The 24742-nt window shown below is 38.1% G+C and overlaps 1 protein-coding gene across 9 annotated transcripts in view; it reads right to left on the reverse strand.

Annotated features, from left to right (window-relative positions):
- WDR33 (WD repeat domain 33) overlaps positions 1 to 24742 on the reverse strand; it is a 109679-nt gene that overhangs the window by 75645 nt on the left and 9292 nt on the right. For 5 of the 9 annotated variants that reach the window (XM_057746804.1, XM_057746805.1, XM_057746798.1 and 2 more), the window contains exon 2: positions 13731 to 13837. The exons of 1 other annotated variant lie outside the window; for it this stretch is intronic. The gene's annotated coding sequence lies outside the window, so the exon portion shown is untranslated. Of the gene's footprint in view, positions 1 to 13216; positions 13290 to 13730; positions 13838 to 24742 lie in introns of all 9 variants that reach the window. 3 more of the 9 variants (XM_057746803.1, XM_057746799.1, XM_057746802.1) reach the window with 3 other exon arrangements.

A 24742-nucleotide genomic window follows, 5' to 3' on the forward strand; every position in this document is an offset into this window, starting at 1 on the left:
TGCTTTGGGTAGTACAGCCGTTTTAACAATATTAATTTTTCCAATCCAAGAGCATGGGTTATCTTTCCATTTCTTTGAAACTTCTTCAATTTCCTTTATTAAAGTTTTATAGTTCTCAGCACGTAAGTCTTTCACCTCCTTGGCCAGGTTTATTCCTATACGCTTTTTTTTTTTTTGAAGCAGTTTTAGGTCCACAGCAAAAGCGAGCAGAAGATATAGAGTTCCCACACACACACACAGAGTCCCCCTCCCTGACAACATTCAGCATCAGAGTGGTACATTTGTTAAAATCAGTGTGCCATGGACTTCCCTGGTGATGCAGTGGTTAAGACCCCACACTCCCAATGCAGGGGGCCCAGGTTTGATCCCTAGTCAGGGAACTAGATTCCACACGCATGAGCAACTAAGAGTTCACATGCCACAACTAAGGAGCCCACAGGCTGCAACTAAGATCCAGTGCAACCAAATAAATATATAAATAAATTTAAAGAAAAAAAATCAGTGTACCAACATTAATGCATCATTATCACCCAAAGCCCAAAGTTTACATGAGGGTTCACTCTCAGTGTTGTGCATCCTATGGGTTTTGACAAATGTATTCAGATTGGCTTCTTTCACATAACAGCACGTATTTAAAGTTCTTCCAGGTCTTTTCCACAATAGCTCAGCTCATTTCTTTTTAGTACTAACGTTCCATTGTTTGAATGTACCAATCTGTTTACCCATTCACCTATAAAATATATCTTGGTTACCTAAGTTTCGGCAATTATGAATAAAATTACTATAAATAGTCGTATGCAGGTTTTTGTATGAACGTATTTTCAACTGATTTGGTTAAACAGCAAGGAGTGTGATTACTGGATCCTCTGGTAAGAGCATACTTCACTTTCTAAAAAACCAACAAATTGTCCAAAGTGGCTGCACCATTTTGTATCCCCGCCAGCCATGAATGTCCTTATCCTCACCAGCATTTGGTGATATAAGTGTTTTGGATTTTAGACATTCTAATACGTGTGTCATGGTATCTCGTCGTTTTAATTTGCAATTCCCAAATGATGTATGATGCTGGGCATCTTTCCATATTCTTAGTTGACACTCACCTTATTTGGTGAGATGTCTGTTCAGATCTTTTGCCTGTTTTTTAAACTTTTTCATTTTCTTATTAAGTGTTAAGGGTTCTCTGCATATTCTGGATGACAGATATCTTCTACAAATATCTTCTCCTGTCTTCTCATACTCTTGGTTAATTTATTTTTAAAGTTACACGTAATACAATTCACTTTTTGGTATATGTTTCTAAGTTTTGACAAATGCATAGAACCATGGAACAATCAAGATATAGAGCAGTTACATCACCCCCACATATTCCTTCACACTGGCCAGCTGTTACAGATCTCTACCACCACTCCAGGCCCCTGGCAATCACTGATCTGTTTCTCATCCCTGTAGTTTTTCACTTTTACAGAAAGTCATATAAATAGAATTATATATTGTATATAGCCTTTTAGGTCTGGCATTTTCCACTAAGCATAATACTTTTGAGATTAGCCAATGCTGTTGCAAGTATCAAACCCCCCTCCCCCCACCTTTTTTTTAAAACTGTTGAATTCTATGGATATACCACAACTGTTTATCCATTCAGGAACTTTTGGATTTTTTTCAGTGCTTGGCAATTTGAATAAAATCGCTATAAACATTCATAGGTATAGTTTTTGTGTGAACATAAGCTTTTGTTTTGGGGGGGGGGGTAAATATTTAGGACTGAAACTGCTGGGTCATGTAAATTTATGTTGAACTTACAGGAAAGAGCCAAACTATTTCCCAAAGTGGCTGTACCATTTTGCATGCCCAACAGTAATGTATAAAAGTTCCAGTTGCTCTACATCTTCACTAATACTTGGTATAGTCTGCTAGAAGGAGCATATGGTTGTTTTGCTTCTTAGTCATTCTAATAGAAGAGTAGCAGTAAGATCTCCTTGAGGTTAAATTTACATTTCCCTACTGACTAATGATGTAGGAGTCTTTTCAGATACTTATTTGTCACCCATACATCTTTTCCAATAACACTTCTGTTCAAATCTTTTGTCTATTTTCATATTGCATTGTTTTATGGTTTTTCTGTTTTTTGTTTGTTTGGGTTTTTTTGGCCCGTGCCGCACGGCTTGTGGGGATCTTTGCTCTTTGACCAGAGACTGAACCCAGGCCCTCAGCACTGAAAGCACAGAGTCCTAACCACTAAATCGCCAGAGGCCAGGGAATTCCCTTGGATTGTTTTCTTACTGTTAAGTTCTGAGAGTTCTTTCCATAATCTATGCACAAAATCTTTACCAGATATCTGATTTGCAAATATTTTCTCTCAGTCTGACACTTTCCATTCTCTTCACCATTTCTTTCAGAGTAGAAGTTTTTAATCTTAAGGAAATCAAATTTATCAATTGACTTTGCGCTTTTGATTTAAGAAGTCTCTATCTAGCCAAGGCTACAAAGGTTTTTCTCCTGTCTTCTCTTCTGCTGATTTTATTGTTTTACATTTTCCAATTGTTCTGTCAACAATTTTTTTCTACTGAACTGCCTTTCACATTTTGTGAGGGTCTACCTCAATATCTTGATTACCAAAACTGTAAAGAAGGCCTCGAAATCAGCTAGATTTCATATCAGATTTTCCAACTATGTTGTTCTTTGTCAAAACTGTTTTAGCAGTATGTTCCTTTGCCATTCCATGATAAAAGCAGCTTATCATTCATTACCTACAAAAAATGTTTCTGGGATTCTGATCTGGTGGATCAATTTGAGGAAAAATTACATTTTAATGTTTAGTTTTCAAAACCACAAATAGGTAAATTCTCTACAATTACTTAGGCCTTCTTTAATTTCTTTCATCAATGTTTTGTAGTTTTCAGTTCACAGATCCTGTATACATTTTGCCAGACATATCTATTTTTTGGTGCTACTTAAATGGTACCATTTTTTACATATTTCCATTGCTAGTATATAGAAATACAATTAACTGTATACATTGTCTATATATCCTGCAATCTTGCTATAAACTCACTCACTAGCTCTAGAAGCTTTCCCATAGATTCCTTGAAGTTTTCTGCACAATCATGTAATCTGCAAACAGGGGCAATTTTATTTCTTTCTTTCTGTTCTAAAAGCCCTCTGTATTCCTTTTTCTGGCCTTACTGCACTGTTCTTAATCTTAAGGGGAAAAGCATTGTCTTTCACTATTAACACATTATCGACTGGGGGATTTTTGCAGAAACTAACACTGGTGACCAGCGATTTGTTACCTAAGTAAATACTGAAACACCTGTGTTTCAGTGAATAGCAACTTTTTTTGCACTTTCTTAAAACAGAATTTACTTTTTTAAATTTTTTAAATTTTATTTATTTATTCATTTTTTATTGTTTGGCTGCATTGGGTCTACGTTGCTGTGCGTGGGCTTTCTCTAGCTGCGGTGAGCAGGGGCTACTCTTCATTGCAGCGCATGGGTTTCTCATTGCAGTGGTTTCTCTTGTTGTGGAGCACGGGCTCTAGGCATGCACGCTTCAGTAGTTGCAGCACGTGGGCTCAGCAGTTGTGGCTCTCAGGCTCTAGAGCACAGGATCAGTAGCTGTGGCACACAGGCTCAGTTGCTCTGTGGCACGTGGGATCTTCCCAGACCAGGGATCAAACCCGTGTCCTCTGCGTTGGCAGACAGATTCTTAACCACAGCGCTACCAGGGAAGTCCCCTTTTTTTGCACTTAATGTATTTATTTGAAATTTGTATGTCTTACTAAAAAATTCTAATATTTCATTAGCGTGTGATAGGCAGTGTAGCCGGCACCTCTGTGCAGGGGAACAGAATATCTATTACAAATATACTGTGTTTCACTGCACTTTCCCCAGGAAAAGCAGACTCTACACTTGCTGGAAGCATTTTTTCTTTTTTTTTTGGTCCTGTGGGTATTATTTCCTCTAGAATATGTTCTTTTATTTTACCTGATAGTCACCAAGGTGGCTCTTTGGGGGGGATGGGGCTCTTTTAGAAACGCCACAAGGACCAGGTGTGGGGACTACCACTATATTCACCAGAATGGTCAGTTGCCCATTCTCTAGCTACTGCTAAAAAAAACTGCCTGTAACTCATTTTATTCTGTGCATTAAGGCTACAACAAATTTTAAATGCATTGAATAAACCAATATCATTCAAATAGAAACCCACTTTCTTATATCATTTTCAAGTTTTCCGTAGGATACTTCAGTTTGCCATATATTGATTGCATTAACTCCTCTCATATATATTATACTCTAATATACAAGTGGGCTTAGTTGTCTAATGGCCGGTTCACCCGTCTTCCTTTCCTGTAGATGCTATGGAGACGTCATGAATAGTTATCACCATGTGATCTAGCCTCGTCTTCCATATAAGAAGAAACACTTCTCCCGTAAGAATGTCATTTCTCCCCTCTGTAGATTTTTAGATTTCTCCTTTAACTGGCCTGGTAGGGACTTCCTAGGTGGCGCAGTGGGTAAGAATCTGCCTGCCAAAGCAGGGGACACGCGTTCAATCCCTGCCCCAGGAAGATCCCACATGCCGCGGAGCAACTAAGCCTGTGTGCCACAACTATTGAGCCTGCGCTCTAGAGCCCATGAGCCACAACTATTGAGCCCATGTGCCTAGAGATGGTGCTCTGCAATAAGAGAAGCCACTGCAATGAGACGCCCGCGCACCACAATGAAGAGTAGCTCCCGCTCTCTGCAACTAGAGAAAGCACGTGTGCAGCAACGAAGACCCAACACAGCCAATAAAATAAATAAATAAATAAATTTTAATTGGCCTGGTAGACCATGACACTCTCTTATAGTCCCACAAACTCTGGCTTTATTTTTCAACAATATTTCAGATGTGGACACACTGTTTTAATAACTGTCTTGGTAAATATGGTGTCATGAACAAAGATAAGGTCGTAGGTCCAATAACATTGTTTCTTGCACTTTCTTTCCTTCACCAATCTCAAGGTTGCATATATACCCAGTTTCACTTTTGCTAATCATCCTGACCAAGATTCCGTATTTTGTAAGTTTTCTGGGGTTATAGGTTTTGAATCTGAGTCGTCCTCTCCACTTTATCACTGCCTCATCAAGTGATAGCTCGTTTGGGCATATAGATCAACTGAAATTTTGGTACAAAATAATCCAAAAAAGGTTTAACTTTTGAAATTCTGTCTGCAGGAAGTGGAGTTTCTGAAATGAAGAAATGTCATTATTTGTTCAAAACTTCTTTTTGTCATAATCTTTGAAGACACAGGTGTTTCAAGTAAGGGGTCAGTCGACCAATATTCTTTCCAGTGTGACTTTCTTATCTGTCCCATCAAAATTATTAATTCAAGAAACTTCTTCATCTCACTGTTGGTTACATCAGTCCCTTTTAAAGCCTTATCATACTTTTTATATAATTTTTCATTTCTGTGGGTGATACAAGTTTGTTTGAGAAGCAACCAACTCAAAAAAAAGTCACTACCAAAAAATTGTTACTTCACTAACATTTTGAAGGTTACTACATTCAACAGTTACACCTGACACAGCTGTAAAGTCCTCTAATTTTCATGAAGTGTTGTCTTTAATCCACTCTTCTGTAGAAGCAAAGAAGCATTTTCCAGCACCGTTTTATTTTCACTTTCCCCATATCAGAATCAGCACTAAGGTTTTTCGTCTTTTCGTTCGTCTAATATTCCCATCATCTGAATCAGAACTATATTTTGGAGAACTATCATCTTCTGAGACACTACTATGTATGTCACTAGGACAATTAGAGAAAGTATCTGCATAAAATTCACAAAAAATTTTTTCTTCACTCAAAATTTTGCGATGTGTCGTTTCTGAAAATTTTACAGTAATAAACTTGTGTTTATAATATACACAATGTTGGAACAAAAACCTAACAGAGCAAAATGTGAATGATAATGAGAATCACAAGTTGTATAATGAACCCTTGATCAATCTTAAGCTCTAACAACTTCACACGGTGATGTTAACTGTATCACTCTCTAAAAATGTATTGATAAGGCGGAAATAGAGACACAGATGTGGAGAACAAACATATGGACACCAAGTGGGGAAAGCGAGGGGGGTCAGGGTGGGATTAATTGGGAGATTGGGATTGCCATATATACATTCCTAATAAGGAAAAAAACATCAAATTGTAAAAAAAAAAAAAAAAAGTATTGATACATCTATGGTCAATAATGTTTGGGTAACAAAGACATATTAATATGTCTCCAGTCAATAAGTTGTTAACTATTCACTATCGAATATGACTTTAGATAGAGACTTTTAGAGACACCCTTCATGAGCGAAACAAAATTCCTTCCATTTCTAGTTTGTATGAATTTTTATCATGAAAGTATGAAGAATTCTATCAAATGCTTATTCTCTAAAAAGACTAGTCTATTAACACGGTAAATTACCCCAACTGATTTTCAAATGTTGAACAGACTTTCACTTCCAAAATAAATCCAAGTTAGTCACATGTATTATCCATTATACAACTGTATTTGACTCACTAATATTTTGTGACTTTTGCATGCATGTTTGTGAGGAGTATTGGTATACATTTTTTGCATGTTTTTATCTGGTTTTATATCAAGCCTCATATAGTGAGTTGGGAAGTGTGTCTTCTAACACTTCCTGGAAGAGACTGTATAGAACTTGTATTATTTCCTTCTTAAATGTTTGGTAGACTTCACCTGTGAAACCATCTGAAGTTCAAGTTTCCTTCTTTGAAAGGATTTTAACTATGAATTCAGTTTCTTAAAAAGATACAACACTATTCAGATTATCTATTTCTTCTTGAGTGAGTTTTAGCAGTTTGTGCTGAACTGATCATTTTCATTCAAGTTGTCGACTTTTAGGGCACAAGTTTTCATAGTATTCCCTTATTACCATTTTAATGTCTGGAAGCTGTAGTGATAGCCCCTCTTTCATTTCTGATAGTTAACTTGGTCCCTCCCTCTATATTCTCCCCACCTGGTCTCTCTCTGAACAGTCTGTCATTCTTTCAAGGAAAAAAGAGTTTCAAGAAAAAAAAGTGAATATTATCATTACAAAATTTTCCCTTAAGAAAAATTTCCTACTTTTCTAAGTGGAAAAAAAGTGCTTTATTCACACTTCCCATTTTATCCCACAGTATGTACCTGTCTGCTCAGGCTGACATAACAATCACAGACTCAAAGACTGAAACAATAGCAATTTATTTTCTCATGGTTCTGGAAGCTGAAAATCTGAGATCAGGGTACCAGCATAGTCAAGTTCTAGTGAGAGCTCTCTTCCTGGCTTGCCAATGGCCACTTTCTTGCTGTGTCCTCATAGGGCAGAGAGAAAGAAACAAGTTCTCTGGTATCTCTTCTTACAAAGACACTAATCCCATCATGAAGGCCCTACCTTAATGACCTCATCTAAACCTAATTATCTCCCAAAGGCCCCATCTCCAAATCCCAACACACTGGGAGTTAGTGTTTGGGATTTTTACAGGGACAGAATTCTATCCACAGTACACTATACTTAAAAACATACATTCAAGGGTTAACATTTAAATAAATTATTTTTATTGCTTGTCAATGACATTCTTAAATAAAACACTTTTTTCATTTTAACTACCAGTGTCAGGTGACAGTAAAAATACAATTACTACTTAATACAATTGGTGCCACTGCCTTGAAACATGTTAAGGAACCAGTATTTTTATCCATTACTGCTTTTATGCCATAAGTACAAATGTCAACACAATAAAAAAGGCTAATAATATCTCAGTATTATTTAAATATAATTTTTAAAAAATATTTATTTATCTATTTATTTGGCTGAGCTGGGTCTTAGCTGTGGCACACAGGATCTTCAGATCTTTGCATCTTCATTGCCACACATGGGATCTTTAGTTGCATCATGAAAACTCTTAGTTGAGGCATGTGGGATCTAGTTCCCTGACCAGGGATTGAACCCAGGCCCCCTGCATTGGGAGCACAGATTCTTAACCACTGGACCACCAGGAAAGTCCCTCAGTATTATTATAAAAATAGTTCTGGACTCACTTTGAGAACTTGCCACTGCCTTACAGAGTTAAGTTCAAATAACTATCACAGAAAAAAGTTTTACAAATTGCAAAATTTATTAGGTATTTAAGGTATTCACATAGTATTCACAACAGATAAAACTAACACTAAAAGCCTGATCCATTCCCAAATTTTCCAAATTCACTGCTGAAAATGATCAAGCTATGCTTTCATTTGATGAATGTAAACCTCAGAAGGAAATATAAAGTTCCACAGGATCTAAAAAAGACAAAACTACTTTGGTTAGCTTTCTTGGTTGTGATAAAACAGATAAAGAAATAAATAAAAGCAGGCCATTTATATACTATTATAAGCACATTCATGTTTTTATATGATTATACCACTGATAGACAGATATATCAGAAATATCACCAGTGATGGCTTCCGGGAAAGGAAATTAGATGACTTAGGATAAGGATAAGAAATTTAGTCTAGGGCTTCCTCACTGGCACAGTGGTTAACAATCTGCCTGACAACCTAAATGTCCATCAATGGATGAATGGATAAAGAAGATGTGATACATATATACAATGGAATATTATTCAGCCGTAAAAGGGAATGAAATTGTGACATTTGTAGAGACATGGATGGACCTAGAGACTGTCATACAGAGTGAAGTAAGAAAAAGAAAAACAAATATTGTATATTAACGCATATACATGAGATATAGAAAAATGGTACAGATCAACCAGTCTGCAACACAGAAATAGAGACACGGATGCAGAGAACAAACATATGGACACCAAATGGGGAAAGTGGGGTGGGGTGGGGGGGTTGCGGTGGGACGAATTGGGAGACTGGGACTGCCATATATACATTATTAATAAGAAAAAAATCTAACTGTACACTTTAAATATATGCAGTCTAGTGTATGTCAATTATCTCAATAAAAGTTCTTTTAAAAAAAAACAAAAAAAAAACAGAATCCACCTGCCAATGCAGGGGACACGGGTTCCATCCTTGGTCTGGGAAGATCTCACATGCCGCAAGCCACAGAGCAACTAAGCCTGTGTGCCACAACTACTAAGCTTGTGCTCTAAAGCCCATGAGCCACAAGTACTGAGCCCACGTGCTGCAACTACTGAAGCCCACACACCTAGAGCCCATGCACCGCAACAAGGGAAGCCACTGCATCGAGAAGCCTGCACAGTGCAATAAAGAGTAGCCCCCCACTCGCCACAACTACAGAAAGCCTGCGTGCAGCAAGAAAGATCCAACGCAGCCAAAAGATATAAATTAATTAAAATAAAAAATAATTTAAAAACATTTAGTCTATGTTCTCTTCCAGTTTTACAGGGTCATGTCTTACATTTAGGTCTTTAAACCATTTTGAGTTTATTTGTGTATATGATGTAAGGGAATGTTCTACTTTCATTGTTTTACACACAGCTGTCCAACTTTCCCAACACCACTTGAGGAGACTGTCTTTTCTCCATTGTGTATTCTTGCCTCCTTTGTCACAGATTAATTGACCATATGCGCGTGAGTTTATTTCTTGGCTCCCTATTCTGTTCCATTGATCTATGTATGTGGTTTTGTGCCAATACCATGCTGTTTTGATTACTGTGGCTCTGTGGTATAATCTTAAGTCTGGAAAGGTTATACCTCCAGCTTTGTTCTTTTTTTATCACTATGGCTTTGGCAATTCTGGGTCTTTTATGGTCCCATGTAAATTTTAGGATTATCTGTTCTAGGGACTTCCCTGGCAGTACATTGGTTAAGACGCCATGCTTCTACTCCAGGGGGCCCAGGTTTGATCCCTGGTTGGGGAACTAAGATCCCAGCTGTGCAGTGTGGCCAAAAAAAGGGAGGCGGGAGGAATTATTTGTTCTAGTCGTTTAAAATGTCATTGGTATTTTGATAATGATTACACTAAATCTGTAGATTGCTTTGGGTAGTATGGCCATTTTAACAATATTCATTCTTCCAATCCAACAGCACATGATATCTTTCCATTTCTTTGAATCATCTTCAATTTCCTCCATTAAAGTTTTATAGTTCTCAGCACATAAGTCTTTCACCTCCTTGGCCATGTTTATTTCTGTACACTTTTATTTTTTTTAAAGCAGTGTTAGGTCCACAGCAAAAGTGAGCAGAAGATACAGAGTTTCTACACATATATCTTAATTTTAGACTATCTATATGTATTACCCCAAAAGTAAATGAAATTTGTTTCACAGTTAATATATAACGACTTGTTAAACACTCAATTTAAAACACTGTAAAACTTCACCCTCTCACTCAGCTTGAGAAACAGAAGCCAGAATTCAGGTTTTGTTTTTAAGAAAGTATTTTTCCATTCCAGTTTATGCTATGTATACAACCTTTCTAAAGCAATAGGGGTCTGATTGAATCTCCTTTAAAGACTGGATAGCATCAATTTATAAATGACAGAAATATAAATTCAGTTGCTTATTCTCTGTTAGATTAAGTTTTCAACCCAAAACCTGAGATAGTTCTTAGCTGGAAGCTCTGTAAGACTGAAAGACAACATGCATGTCATAATGTCATATATGTGATCAGTCCCTCCAAATGGAGAATTCAGTCCAATATAATGTTTCTGGAAAATTGACAATCAGCTTCATCACAACATTATTTTAAATAAATGGGTAATGCACAAATCTGATATCTGCAGTCTATCTGAAACACTTTTAACCAAAATTAACTTAAAAAAGGAAATACAGCTTTCAAAAAAAACAGCTGTCCTGGGACTTCCCTGGTGGCACAGTGGTTAAGAACCTGCCTGCCAATGCAGAGGACACAGGTTCGATCCCTGGTCTGGGAAGATCCCACATGCGGTGGAGCAACTAAGCCCGTGTGCCACAACTACCAAGCCTGTGCTCCAGAGCCCACAAGCCACATACTACTGAAGCCCATGCACCTAGAGCCCATGCTCTGCAACAGGAGAAGCCATCGCAATGAGAGGCCTGCACACCACAACTAGAGAAAGCCCATGTGCAGCAACAAAGATCCGATGCAGCCAAAAATAAATAAGTAAATTTCTTTAAAAAACAAATAAAAACACATTCTCTCACATGTGCTTAAGCAATACTTTCTATTTCCTAATTGCAAGCTACTAATAATTTAAAAGCCTCTGGAGATTGATGGTTATCAGTACAAGGGAAGTAAGCTATAAAACAGTTTGGAGGTTCTCCCTCAAATTAAAAACAGAACTCCTACACGATCCAGCAATTCCACTTCTGGGTATTTATCAAAAGAAAACAAAAATACTAACTTAAAAAGATACATGGTGTAACACAATTATATTCCAATAAAAAAAAAAGTGCACCCCACGTTCACTGCAACATTATTTATAATAGCCAAGGTACAGAAACAATGTGTCCATGTATACATATACACATACACATACACACACAGCCCCGTGTGCACGCACATCACAATATTATTCTCAGCCATTAAGAAGAACGAAATCTTGGGCTTCCTAGGTGGCACAGTGGTTAAGAATCTGCCTGCCAATGCAGGGGACACAGGTTCGAGCCCTGCTCCAGGAAGATCCCACATGCCGCGGAGCAACTAAGCCAGTGCGCCACAACTACTGAGCCCATGTGCTGCAACTACTGAAGCCCACGTGCCTAGAGCCCATGCTCCACAACAAGAGAAGCCACGGCAATGAGGAGCCTGCGCACCACAATGAAGAGTAGCCCTCACTCACCACAACTAAAAGAAAGCCCACACACAGCAAAAAAAAGACCCAACACAGCCAATAAAATAAATTAATTAATTAATTAAAAAAGAAGAAGAAGAAGAACGAAATCTTGCCATTTGTGACAACATGGATGAAACTTGAGGGCACCATGCTAAGTGAAGTCAGTCAGACAAAGACAAATACTGTATGATCTCACTTATATGTGGAATCTAAAATACAAACAAACAAAAAACTGAACACACGTAGAGAACAGACTGGTGGTTGCCAGAGGAGGGGGGTGGACAGTAGGTGAAATGAGTGAAAGGGGTCAAAAAGTACAAACTTCCCGCTATAAATGTCATGGGAATGTAATGAATAACATGGTGACTACAGTTAATACTATACTATATTGCATACCCAAAAGTTGCTACGACAGTAGATCTTAAAAGGTCTCATCATAAGAAAAATAATTTATGACTATGTAAGGTGACAGACATTAACTAAACTTATCATGGTGATAATTTCACAACATATACATATATCATTGCATTATGTTGTACACCTGAAACTAATAAAATGTTACATGTCAATTACACCTCAACTTTTTTTTTAAATCCAAAACAAGTTATACAAGGTAATTTATTCAATTTATACAGCTCAATTAGGCAACTTTGGTAAACAGAACTTACTAGTTACATTAGATAAAAAGAATAAGAATTAGATAATTAGGTAATTATTGCTAATTTTCTTGTCTGATACCACCAGTATAGTTTTAAGAAAACCTCTTTATTCCTACAGACGATGAACACTGAAGTTTTTTAGAAGTCTGCATCTTTCATAGTTCAGAAAAAACAAAACAAAACAAAACCCTGGATGAATGAGTAAGTGAAAAGCATGGTGTACATAATTTAATCTCCCCCCAATGACTATTAGAAGACAGTTGGAAATTCTGTTCCACTGCGCTGTCACATTATTACGGACACAAATGATAGTATGTTGTACATACTGTGAGCCAAACCATAATTTGCATATTTTTAAGCCTTGGTCTACTGTGAAAACAATACATGGTAATGACAGATATCTGGGAAAAGAGGAGGAAGTAAATACAGTAAGTCCCCTACATATGAACCTTCAAGTTGCAAACTTTCAAAGATGCAAACGTGTGTTCACATGTCCAATCATGTGAAGCTAATTCACGTGTCTGGCGTACATTCTCCCGTGCGTGCATCCTCCACAAGTGGTTGTGCTTTGTGTACTTTACTGTACAGTACTGTATACAGTACAATAGTATAGTATCTTTATTTCAAGCCCAGGATGTCCAGAAGCAAGCACAAAAGCAGCAGTGATGTACCTGGTACTGCTAAGAAGTGCCTGGAATCAGAGGCCCAGAGAACAAGAGAAAGAAGAAACTGCAGAACCGAAGAGATACACAACTAGGAAATGGCAGGGGATTTTCTTTATTTGAGGAGGCACCGTACCTTTTGAGGCACAGGACCCAAATGTAGAACAGTTCATGAAGGTTGCAGCAGCCATGCAGAATGCAATCCAGTGCTATGACGAGAAAGAAAGAGCTACTACCCAGACATCACTGGGTCATTTTTTTCAAGAGGGTAGACAGAATTGAATCCAGCAAAGAACCAGAACCTGTGCCATCAACATGAGGTGTGAGTGAAATTGCAGCTTGCCCTCTGTCTCCTGTTGCTGACGATCCTTCAGCTCTAGCATCTCCCACCTCCTCTCCCTCCTCCAGTCAGTAACTCTTCTTGCCTGTTCACTTGGTGCCAGCCCCTGGATGCCAGCTGTTGTACTCTACTACTGTACTCTTCAAGGTACTGTACTGTAAGATTTAAAATGTTTATTTTTTGTTTGTTTTTCATGCATTATTTGTGTGAAAAGTATTATAAACCTATTACAGTACAGTATTACATAGCCGATTGTGTTAGCTGGGTACCTAGGCTAACTTTGTTGGACTTACAAACAAATTGGACTTACTCTCGAAATTGAACGTGCTCTCGAAACTGAACTCATTCGTCTGTAGGGGACTTACTGTATAGTCAGCCCTCCGTATCCATGAGTTCTATATCCGCAGACTCAACCAACTGTGGATGGGAAAAAAGTTTTTTTAATTCCAGAAAGTTTCAAAAAACTTGAATTTGCCACACACCAATAACTATTTATATAGCATTTTTCTTGCATTTACAACTATTCACATAGCATTCACTCTGTATTAGGTATAAGCAATCTAGAGACGACTTAAAATATAGGGGAAGATGTGTGTAGGTTATATGCAAATACTATGCCATTTTATATTAGGGACCCCTGCCTCCTCCAGGGGTCCTGGAACCAATCCTCCATAGATACTATAAAGCACCATTGTTACTTGTTAACTCTATGTGAAATCATGGATTATACATAAATTTTTACTCTTTTTCCCCCTTAATAATTACACCTTAAGAGTTTTCCATGGGACTTCCTTGGTGGCACAGTGGTTAAGAATCCGCCTGCCAATGTAGGGGACACATGTTTGATCCCTCGTCGGGGGAGATCCCACAAGCTGCGGAGCAACTAAGCTCGTGCACCACAACTATCAAGCCTGCGCTCTAGAGCCTGTGAGCCACAACTACTGAGCCCACAAGCCACAGCTACTGAAGGCCACATGCCTAGAGCCCGCTCTCCACAAAAGAAGCCACTGCACTGAGAAGCCCGTGCACCACAAGAAGAGTAACCCCCGCTTGCCGCAACTAGAGAAAGCCCGCATAAAGCAACAAAGACCCAACACAGTCAAAAATAAATAAATAATAAATAAATAATTTTTTAAAAAAAGTTTTCCATATTACAAAACTCTTGGGACCTCCCCGGTGGCCCAGTGGTTAAGACGCCATGCTTCCAATGCAGGTGGTGCTGATTCAATCTCTGGTCCAGGAACTAAGATCCCACATGCCTCACGGCGCAGCCAAAAAGAAAAAAAAAGAAAAAGAGTCCATGATACAAAAATCTTGACGGGACTTCCCTGGTGGCGCAGTGGTTAAGAATCCGCCTGCCAATGCAGGGGACATGGGAAGCACTGGTCCGGGAAGATCCCACATGTCTCGGAGCAACTAAGCCCGTGCGCCACAACTACTGAGCCTGCTCTCTAGAGCCTATGCTCCACAACAAAAGAAGTCACCTCAATGAGAAGCCAGTGCACCACAACAAAGAACAGGCCCTGCTTGCCACAACTAGAGAAAGCCCGCACACAGCAACGAAGACCCAACGCAGCCCAAAAAGCAAACAAAAAACTCTTGGTAAATGTCTTTAACAACTTCCTAAATGTTCCATTAAAAATAAATATAACATGATTTCCTTAAAATAGTAAAAACGTAGAAAGCTCATGCTGGTTTCTTGGGTACCAGTTTCTTAAGCAGTCCAAATCTAAGCTTAAAAGAAAAGTTTAGCACAACCACCTTTGGATAAGTTTCAGCTTGCTCCTGTCAAGAGAAGAGTGCTTGAGTTACAGAAGGCATAGTTAGTTTGAAGAATTCAGCCTTTCTATAAACTTCAGATATCAAAATAATTTTGATATATAAATAAGTTTTGTGAGATGACACTGCCTCTATTTCTATAACCATTTCACCTGTACTATCTAATCAGTCCGATGAATGTATCCCTAAATGTGATTTTTGAAAGCCAAATAGCTGTCTCATAGCAATTAAGTACATGTTATTTATGAAGGAAAAAATATTAAATTTTGAATTGAGTGTGTAGGCTCCCTAATCAATGACTTTAACCTAAACTGTATGTCTGTAAAGGGGTAATTGTCCCACATCAGACATATTAAATAACTCCATCCACTCATGGAGGAGAGAATGTAAAAGAAGTAGAAGCTGGGCACTAGTTCATATGCCTATGAGTCAGTAAAGACTGAAATAATGTCCCATGTGGAGCTGATTATTTTGAAATATGATAAAGATTATCAGGGAGGTAAAACAATTCTATTAACTGGAAGATCACAGGATATATTCATCCATATATATTTTTCAGGATAGACAGTTTTTCATGTGGGGCAAAGAGGTAAAAATTATACTACACTGAAATTGCATTAAGGTTCTAAAGAAAAGAATCTGTGGAGATACCTATGCAATATATAATTTTTCCAGATTGGTTTTCATTTGGGGAAAGAAGTTCTGAAACATCCCCAAAGCAGTTTATTAATCACTTTAAAGTCCTCCAAAAATTGAACTACTGGGAAACTATGGTATGTGGGGGTGGAAAAGATGAGCTCCCTTAGTTTTCTGGAGAGAATAACTTTAGAAATACTTAAATGGCTAAGTTTACTCGGTTCAGTTAACATTTAAACTTGTTGATTTTAACACTGCTGTTACATCTGAAATAAGCTTATGTAATATTCTGGTAAAATATATATATATGTATATAACATGATCTACTTACATGTCCCACTGTTGTACACTGAATTGTTTTTAAGACATAGCTTACTAAAATACAATACAGAACTTCCCCGGTGGTGCAGTGGTTAAGAATCTGCCTGCCAATGCAAGGACACAGGTTTGAGCACTGGTCCAGAAGATCCTACATGCCAAGGAGCAACTAAGCCTGTGTGCCACAACTACTGGGCCTGCACTCTAGAGCCCACAAGCCACAACTACTGAGCCTGCAAGCTGTAACTACTGAAGCCCTCGCACCTAGAGCCCGTGCACTGCAAAGAGAAGCCTGTGTACTGCAATGAAGAGTAGCCCCTGCTCACCACAACTAGAGAAAGACCGTGTGCAGCAATGAAGACCCAGCACAGCCAATAAATAAATAAATAAATAAATGTATTTACTTAAAAAAACAAATTAAAAAAAATACAAGTGAACATACCTCTGAAACAGACAGACTCACAGACACAGAGAACAGACTTGTGACTGCCAAGGGGAAGAGGGGTGGGGGAGGGAAGGACTGGGAGTTCCGGATTAGCAGATGCAAACTAGTATGTATAGGATGGATAACCAACAAGGTCCTACTGTATAGCAATGGGAACTATATTCAATATCCTGTGATAAATCACAACAGAAGAGAATATATATATGTATAACTGAGTCACTTTGCTGTACAGCAGAAATTAACACAACATTGTAAGTCAACTATACTTCAAAAAAATTAAAAAATAAAATCAAAAAATAAAATACATCCTACTAAAATCAAATCACACTGATCATCTTTGTGCATAAAGCTTTTCCTATAGAACCATTTATTTCCATCACTAGCATGAGGAACTACTGAAGTCAAAGAATCTTTGATACTTTAGGTTTTAAAAAAAATCACTTTTTCTCGGTTGCTTCTATTTCAGTTTTCCTGATTATTAAGTTGAATATTTTTTCAATTTTCAATTCTATTAACCACTCTACTCCCACCTGTAGGTACACTGCCTTTTCGTGTCTTTCATGCATTGCTTTTGTCAATAAATCTACATTTGGGTCTTCGTCATTTGTCTCCTACATGATGAGGTTCAGGGAAAAAAATTCAGTATGAATTTTAGTTGTTTGGATTTTGAACTTAAAAGGCATACTTTTTATATTTCTGGAGTTTTTATTGTTTCCCTGTGCTCAAACTGGTCAATGCTCATTACTCAAAGATTTGTCATTTGCAAATCTGCCTAACAGTTAAATTTACTTGTAGCCCCAAAATAACATTTGTAGTCTTTGGCTGTCATTCCTACATATGCAGAGTTGAAACACCCAGAGCTCAAGATCCCAGCTGAGGTCCAACCAGGCAATGCTTTTATTTCAGCTATCATACTGTAAACAAGTGCCCTTTTTGCAATCTATTGAGTGTCATGGTTTCCACGTTTCTGTGCTTGTTGCTGATTTTGCTGCTTAAAATGCTCCCCACCCCCACACCAAGTGTTGTGCTCAATACTGTGCTCAAGTGCTGTCTAGCGTTCCTGAGCACAAGAAGGCTGTGATGTGCCTTATGGATTAAATGCAGTTAGATACTCATGCTGTGAACAACTAATCCTCTTCCCCATGAGAGCAATGTTAATAGATCAGCAATATACATTAACTAGGGTATCTTTAAACAGAAACACACATAAAATAAGGTTACGTTTTAGTTGACTGACTCAAATATAGTCACAGAGGTTCACAGGAACCTAAATTTCCTAGGAGTGACAGTTCAGTATTTGCTAGTTCAGTATTTGTGGCAATTCTATAGAACATAACTACCATGAATAACAAGAATCACCTGAAGTTGGCAGCACTTACTATTCACAAGGAAAAAAAATAGACTGGAGGAGAAAAAGAGTTCAAGGATATTCTCATTCTCCCTCTCTCTCTCTCTCTCTCTCTCTTTTTTAAGACCAGGGATTTAACCTGGGGCCCTCGGCAGTGAAAGCACAGCATCCCAACCACTGGACCACGAGGGAATTGCCTCTCATTCTCTTTTTAAATCTCCTTCAACTGTAGAACCCTCTTCTTCAAGCTACAGCTTAAAAGTAAGTTCAAGATATATACAGGGAAGTTGTAGCACTCTAACACTACTCCTCACAACCCCTCCACAGAACCCCTAAGCCTTGGGTGAAGGAGATACTGTATCATTAAAGTACAAAGAATAACAAATTAAGGAACTAGGACTCTACTTAAGGCTCTCCTACTCTGGAGAAATTTTTGACACCTCTGGGTCTTTGTTTCCTAGATCTCTAAAATAAAGCAACAGGATTAAGAACCATCAGTATTACTCAATACTTAAAGTCTGTAAAGCACAGAATGATTACGACTTATAACCTTATATTTGATATTCAAGAAAACTGCTGCAATTTTTAAACCATGTTACATACAAGTGGCTGTGATTTCCAGAAGTACCTTTACATATTTATAAATTTCGGAAAACCATTCTACGATTTAATAGAGATCCATGTGGGCAACTAAAAAATTCTGTCTTGCAACGAGGTCTTTCAGTTCAGTTCACAAGCATAACAGGCAACCAGAGTTGAATGACTAAATAATTACTTCTGAACATCTGTATCAAGAAATTTTATATAATCATTAAAAATGTTTGAAATATTTTAAACAAATTGCACTTTAATATTAAGTGGAAAAATCAGATTGTGAAATAATTACAATTATTTTAAAAGAACTACACATTTGCTCAAAACGCAAAAAATGGGAAGGAACACATAAGGAAGGCAATAGAGCATAGACTTATGGTAAAATTTTGTTGCCGTCTTTACACCTTGGGCTTTTCAAAGTTGTCCACAACAAACATGAATTACTTTTTATAAGGAGGTAGGAGTTTGTTTTTTTTAATGCTATTCTGAAATCTCTAAGTTTGCCAAATACTCTTCACAACCTTTGCTGATACATTCCTGTGCCAATGTTCTCAATTGCTTTTGTAAATTTATGCTTATTTATCATACTCAATTTATTCAGCAGTCTGTACTTCCAAAATATATTATGCATAATCACGGAAAGCATGTATCACACTGTTAAAAACTACATGTCTGCCTTTCTGTCTAAACTCCTCATAAGCAAGGACTGAATGTTTTTAATCTCTATATTCCCAGTGCCTTGCATACTGCCTGGCACACATGAAAATGGTAACAAATATACACTGAAATATATGCTAACAAAAAAATCATCACTGGAACACCCAATAATAGTTGCTACAGACAGGCTCCACTAATGGAGGCTAAAAATGTGAGAACAAAGAGTGTATTTACACAATTTCAAAGTATCTCCTCTAAGATACTTATTAACTACAAAAGAAAAAATATTAACTATACAATGGAGAAGTCCAGCAGACATAGTATTTGCTCACAGAACAAACAGTAATTTTTGCGTTTCTTTTCTTTTTCTTTTTTTTTCTTTTTGGCTGCACAGGGTCTTAGTTGTGGCACCCAGGACCTTTACTGAGACAAGCAGGATCTTTTGTTGCGGTGCAGGGCTTCTCTCTAGTTGTGGTACACAGGCTTCAGGGCACATGGGCTCTGTAGTTTGTGGCATGCGGGCTCTCTAGTTGAAGTGCACAAGCTCAGTAGTTGTAGCATGGGCAAGCTTAGTTGCCCTGCGGCATGTGGGATCTTAGTTCCCCAACCAGGAATCCAACCTGCATCCCCTGCATTGGAAGGCACGTTCTTTTTCTTTACCACTGAGCCACCAGGGAAGTCTAATTTTTGTGTTCCTGTATCACAGGTAATGAACTAGGAGAATTTTCACCAAATTAATGGTGTTTCAACTGGTCTTTATCACGTTGGCAGAACATAGAGGCTTGAACTGCAACTGAGATACAAAGTCTTTAAAAGAAAAAAAGGTATATGTATGAAAAATAATAAAGCAAAAAGACTGTTCCAGTTAAATAACTCCAAAGAGACAACCAAAGGGTTACCTGGTTTGCGGGGGTGGGGGGGGGGGAGGGGAACACAGCTAATTAAAGACTGTTTAAATGTGGGCCAGATATTACATAATATTAGGGAATTATGGCTAATTTTCTTACCTGTGTTAATGCATGCTGATACTGCATACTGAAGCATCATTTGTCATGATGTCTGCAATTACTCTCAAATGGTTAAAAAGTATGCATGTATGTATGTATAGAGAAACAGAATGTTACTGGTTGAATTATATCCTCTCAAAATTCACATGATGAAGTCCTAAACACCACTGCGCCACCAAGCCACGCCCATACCTTATTGGGAAACAGGGTCACTGCAGACATCATCAGTTAAGATGAAGTCACACTGGAGTAGGGTGGGCCAGTAATTCAATATGATTGATGTCTTTATATTTTTTATATAAACTTATTTACCTATTTTTATTGGTTGTGTTGGGTCTTCATTGCTGCACTGCGGCTTTCTCTAGCTGCAGAGAGCAAGGGCTACTCTTTGCTGCGGTGCACAGGCTTCTCATTGCAGTGGCTTCTCTTGTTGCAAAGCACAGGTTCTAGACGCTCGGGCTTCAGTAATTTGGGCACTCAGGCTCAGTAGTTGTGGCTAACGGGCTTAGCTGCTCTGCAGCATGTGGGATCTTCCTGGACCAGGGCTCAAACCCATGCACCCTGCACTGGCAGGCGGATTCTTAATCACCAGGGAAGTGCCAGTGTCTTTATAAAAAGGGGAAATTTGGACACACATAAAGACTGGAGTTACACTGGCAAAGGCCAACGAACTACCAGAAACGAGGTAGGAAAGGTCTGGAACAGATCTGTCCCTACCACCTTCAGAGGGAACATGGCCCTGCTGACACCTTGATTTCAGGCACCTAACCTCTAAAACTGTAAGACAATAAATGTCTATTGCTTAAGCTACTCAGTCTGTGGTATTTTGATATATCAGCCCTAGCAAGAATATACAGCAAAACTATAACAAATGTTGAATTTAGGAGGCAAACATACAGTATTAACATCTTTCTTCAACTTTTCTGTATATCTAAAATGTTTAATACCATAGGTAATACCTTAAGATTGTGTGAATATGCTGTTCTCTAGTAACCATTCATTTAACAGGTATTGATGATGAATAAAAGAAGCTTTTATCAACATCCACAAAATAACTTGCTGAGATTTTGACTGGGATCTATGCTGAATCTATAGATCAAGCTGGGAAGAACTGACATCTTGACAATATCAAATCTTCCTACCCATGTACATTAAATATTCTCCTATGAGAGAGAATGCCATGGGAAGAAACAAGAACAGGTCGGGGAGCACAGATGTGAAACAGAAAGTTTCAGATGAGCTAACTTATAGGGTGATAAAAGGATACACCTAGCGGAGAAGGGGAAGAGGGGCAATTCCAGGCAGAGGAAACAGCAAGTAGAAGTAAGAAAGAACTAATGAGTTTTTGGTTTTTTGTTTTGAGATATAATTGCCATATAACATTGCATTAGTTTTAGGTGTACTTTAGGTTTTTTTTTAATGGTTCAAGGACAAGTAGTGAGGAGAGGGAGCAGCAAAGGTAGAAGCTGGAAACCTAACTTCATACAGTGAAGCTAGATTCTAAACTCCATTATGCCAACCTAGACACAATAATTTATATGTATCAAATAAAGCAGGAAGCCTTAACTGGGGTCTATGGATACATAAATGGGCAAAAGGATTTCAGTAATCTCCCCACCTTACAGTTACATGTAGAAGTCTAATATGGATTTCACACTTTTTCTGGGAAGAAGTATAAAACTTTCACCAGATTCCTATGGGGTCCAAAAAGTATAGAAACCACTATTGTAGGTAATGATGAATCATCCCAGGAATGTATATCATATGAAAATTATCAAAAAGAGACAGATTAGTGATTTTAAATTCCTTGGGGTTTCCTAGGTGGCGCAATGCTTAAGAATCCGCCTCCCAATGCAGGGGGCACAGGTTCGATCCCTGCTCCAGGAATGATCCTACATGCCATGGAGCAACAAAGCCCATGCGCCACAACTACTGAGCTTGCACTTTAGAGCCCGTAAGCCACAACTATTGAGCCCACGTGCTGCAATTACTGAAGCCCACAGGCCTAGAGCCGGTGCTCCGCAACAAGAGAAGCCACGGCAATGAGGAGCCCACACACCACAACAAAGAGTGGCCCCCACTCACCGCAACTAAAGAAAGCCCACGCACAGCAAAAAAGACCCAACACAGCCAATAAAATTAATTAATTAATTACTTTAAAAAAATTCCCCTTGTTACTCATGCTGAAGAATGACTCATCATTTACTGAGACGCAACATCACTCAAGAAAGCAAAAACAGTAATAAAAGTGGTGGTGTGGTGCGAGAAAAACCACCATATTCGCACACTGATACCACACATACTCTGACCAAGCAATTCCACTTTCATAAATCTATCCCTACATATGTGCTCACACATGCACAAACAAATATGCATAAGGTTATTCAATGGAGCAGTTTTTAATAACAAGAGACTGGAACCACCCATGTCTATTAAGCAGAGGAGTAGCTAATCATGAAATACCCAAACAATATATATTATGCAACTATTATAAAGAAGGTAGTTCTATTTAGGATCTCCAAGATGCACTGTTAAGTGAAAAAAAAAAAAAAGCACCAAACAGTGTACAGACTACTACTGTGGATGTGAAAAGCAACAAAAAAGGGAGACATACACGTGTAGTAAATACATTTGCTGTATACAACCCAAAATAGCTCTGGAAGAATTCACAACAAACTGCTAACAGTAGATACTGGATGGATGAAAGAGGACTGGAGGATAGCCATAGGGAGGAGATAGATCACTGTATATCCTCTTGCACCTTTTACTTTTTTTTTTCTTTTTGGTAACATATAGTGTATAAATAAATGAATTAGTAAATGTATAAAAATAACTTATAAAAGGAATGCTACTAAGTAGTGTTATGAACACAGGCATAGAACTAGAAATGACCACTCTGGGCACAAAACTGTTGTAAAAAAACATAGTTGCACATGAGCACTGTGGGTAGAAAATGTGGGTAAAAAAAAAAAAAAAGTCCTCATAATATCAACTATAATTTGAGTACATGAAACATATAAGGGAGGCACCTAGCTACACACTTGGGATGTGGTGTGTGCGGATAAAATCTACCAAGAGGGAATTCCCTGGCATTCCAGTGGCTAGGACTCCCAGCTTCCACTGCAGGGGGCATGGGTTCAAACCCTGGTCAGGGAACTAAGATCCCACAAACCACACAGTGCAACCTAATTAATTTTTAAAAAACTACCAAAAAATATTCTGTAAATCTTATGATTATCTGGCATATTTAAAGCCTGAAATCATCAGGTTACTAAAATAGAAATACACCAAAGTCCCAGTTGATAATCAATTTTGTTTTTGTTTTCTAAAGAAATTTATTGTGGCTTCTATTATTTTTTTTAAATAAACTTGATTATTTATTTATTTATTTGTATTGGCTGCTTTGGTTCTTCGTTGCTGCTCATAGGCTTTCTCTAGTTGTGGCAAGTGGGGGCTACTCTTTGTTGCAGTGCGTGGGCTTCTCTTTTTGCAGAGCTCGGGCTCTAGGCGCTCGGGCTTCAGTAGTTGCAACACTCGGGCTCAGTAGTTGTGGCTCATGGGCTCTAGAGCACAGGCTCAGAAGTTGTGGCGCAAAGCCTTAGTTGCTCCACGGCATGAGGGATCTGCCCAGCCCAAGGAGCGAACCCGTGTCCTGTGCATTGGCAGGGAGATTCTTAACCACTGTGCCACCAGGGAAGTCCCAGTAATCAATTTTGAACAAAGCTGGATATGACAACTTAAGGACCACAGAATAATGTGACCACTTACTTCCTGATGGAAGATCTTCCTATTTTAGACTTTTCTGGCTATGTAAACTTGTAATTTTAGCTCTCTCCCAAAGACAACGAACAAAAAGACCCTACCAAGTTACACTATGAAATGTTTGGGGGTTTGTTTTGTCTGTCTGTTTGTTTGTTTGTTTTGTAAAGGAGGAGAAAAGAACACTAAACTGGTATTCAGGTGACCTGGATTCTTCCACCAATTGTGCAACTACCGACAAATTTCATCTCTTCAACCCTGTTTCTTTAAGGGTCTAGATCTGATGACCGCTAGAAGTAAAATAATTCTAAAATTTCAAGATTGTACAAGGAGCAAGTAACAATTTTCCAGTCTCTTTCAGCTCATTTTTAAACTTAGCTTAACAACTAAACTGAATATAAAAGCATTTAACAAAATACACAATCATTACCAAAGGAAGAATCCTAATAAGATGGTCCTGAATATTTCAAATTTGTTAATAGCAAAATGAAATGACAAGCTTAAGGCTTTGAGTGCCTCTTGATTTCAGAATAGTGGTTCTCTGTTTCTGGTTTTAATACCCACATAGGCCTAACAGCCTAACTAGTAGTTCCTCAGTCTTTGGCATTTGTGGTGTCTTTACCCTATGACACATACTTAGTTTAGTATTTCCCGCCAAACAAGTCAGTCTGGATTTCAAAAGTACAGTGGTTATTAAGGATATAATTACTGAGAGTTAACAAAATACCTAAAAGTGAAGTTAAAAAAATTCCACCAATGAAACATGTCCATTATTTCTT

The sequence above is a fragment of the Hippopotamus amphibius genome, chromosome 8 (assembly GCF_030028045.1).
Source record: "Hippopotamus amphibius kiboko isolate mHipAmp2 chromosome 8, mHipAmp2.hap2, whole genome shotgun sequence".
Taxonomy (NCBI): Eukaryota; Metazoa; Chordata; class Mammalia; order Artiodactyla; family Hippopotamidae; genus Hippopotamus; species Hippopotamus amphibius.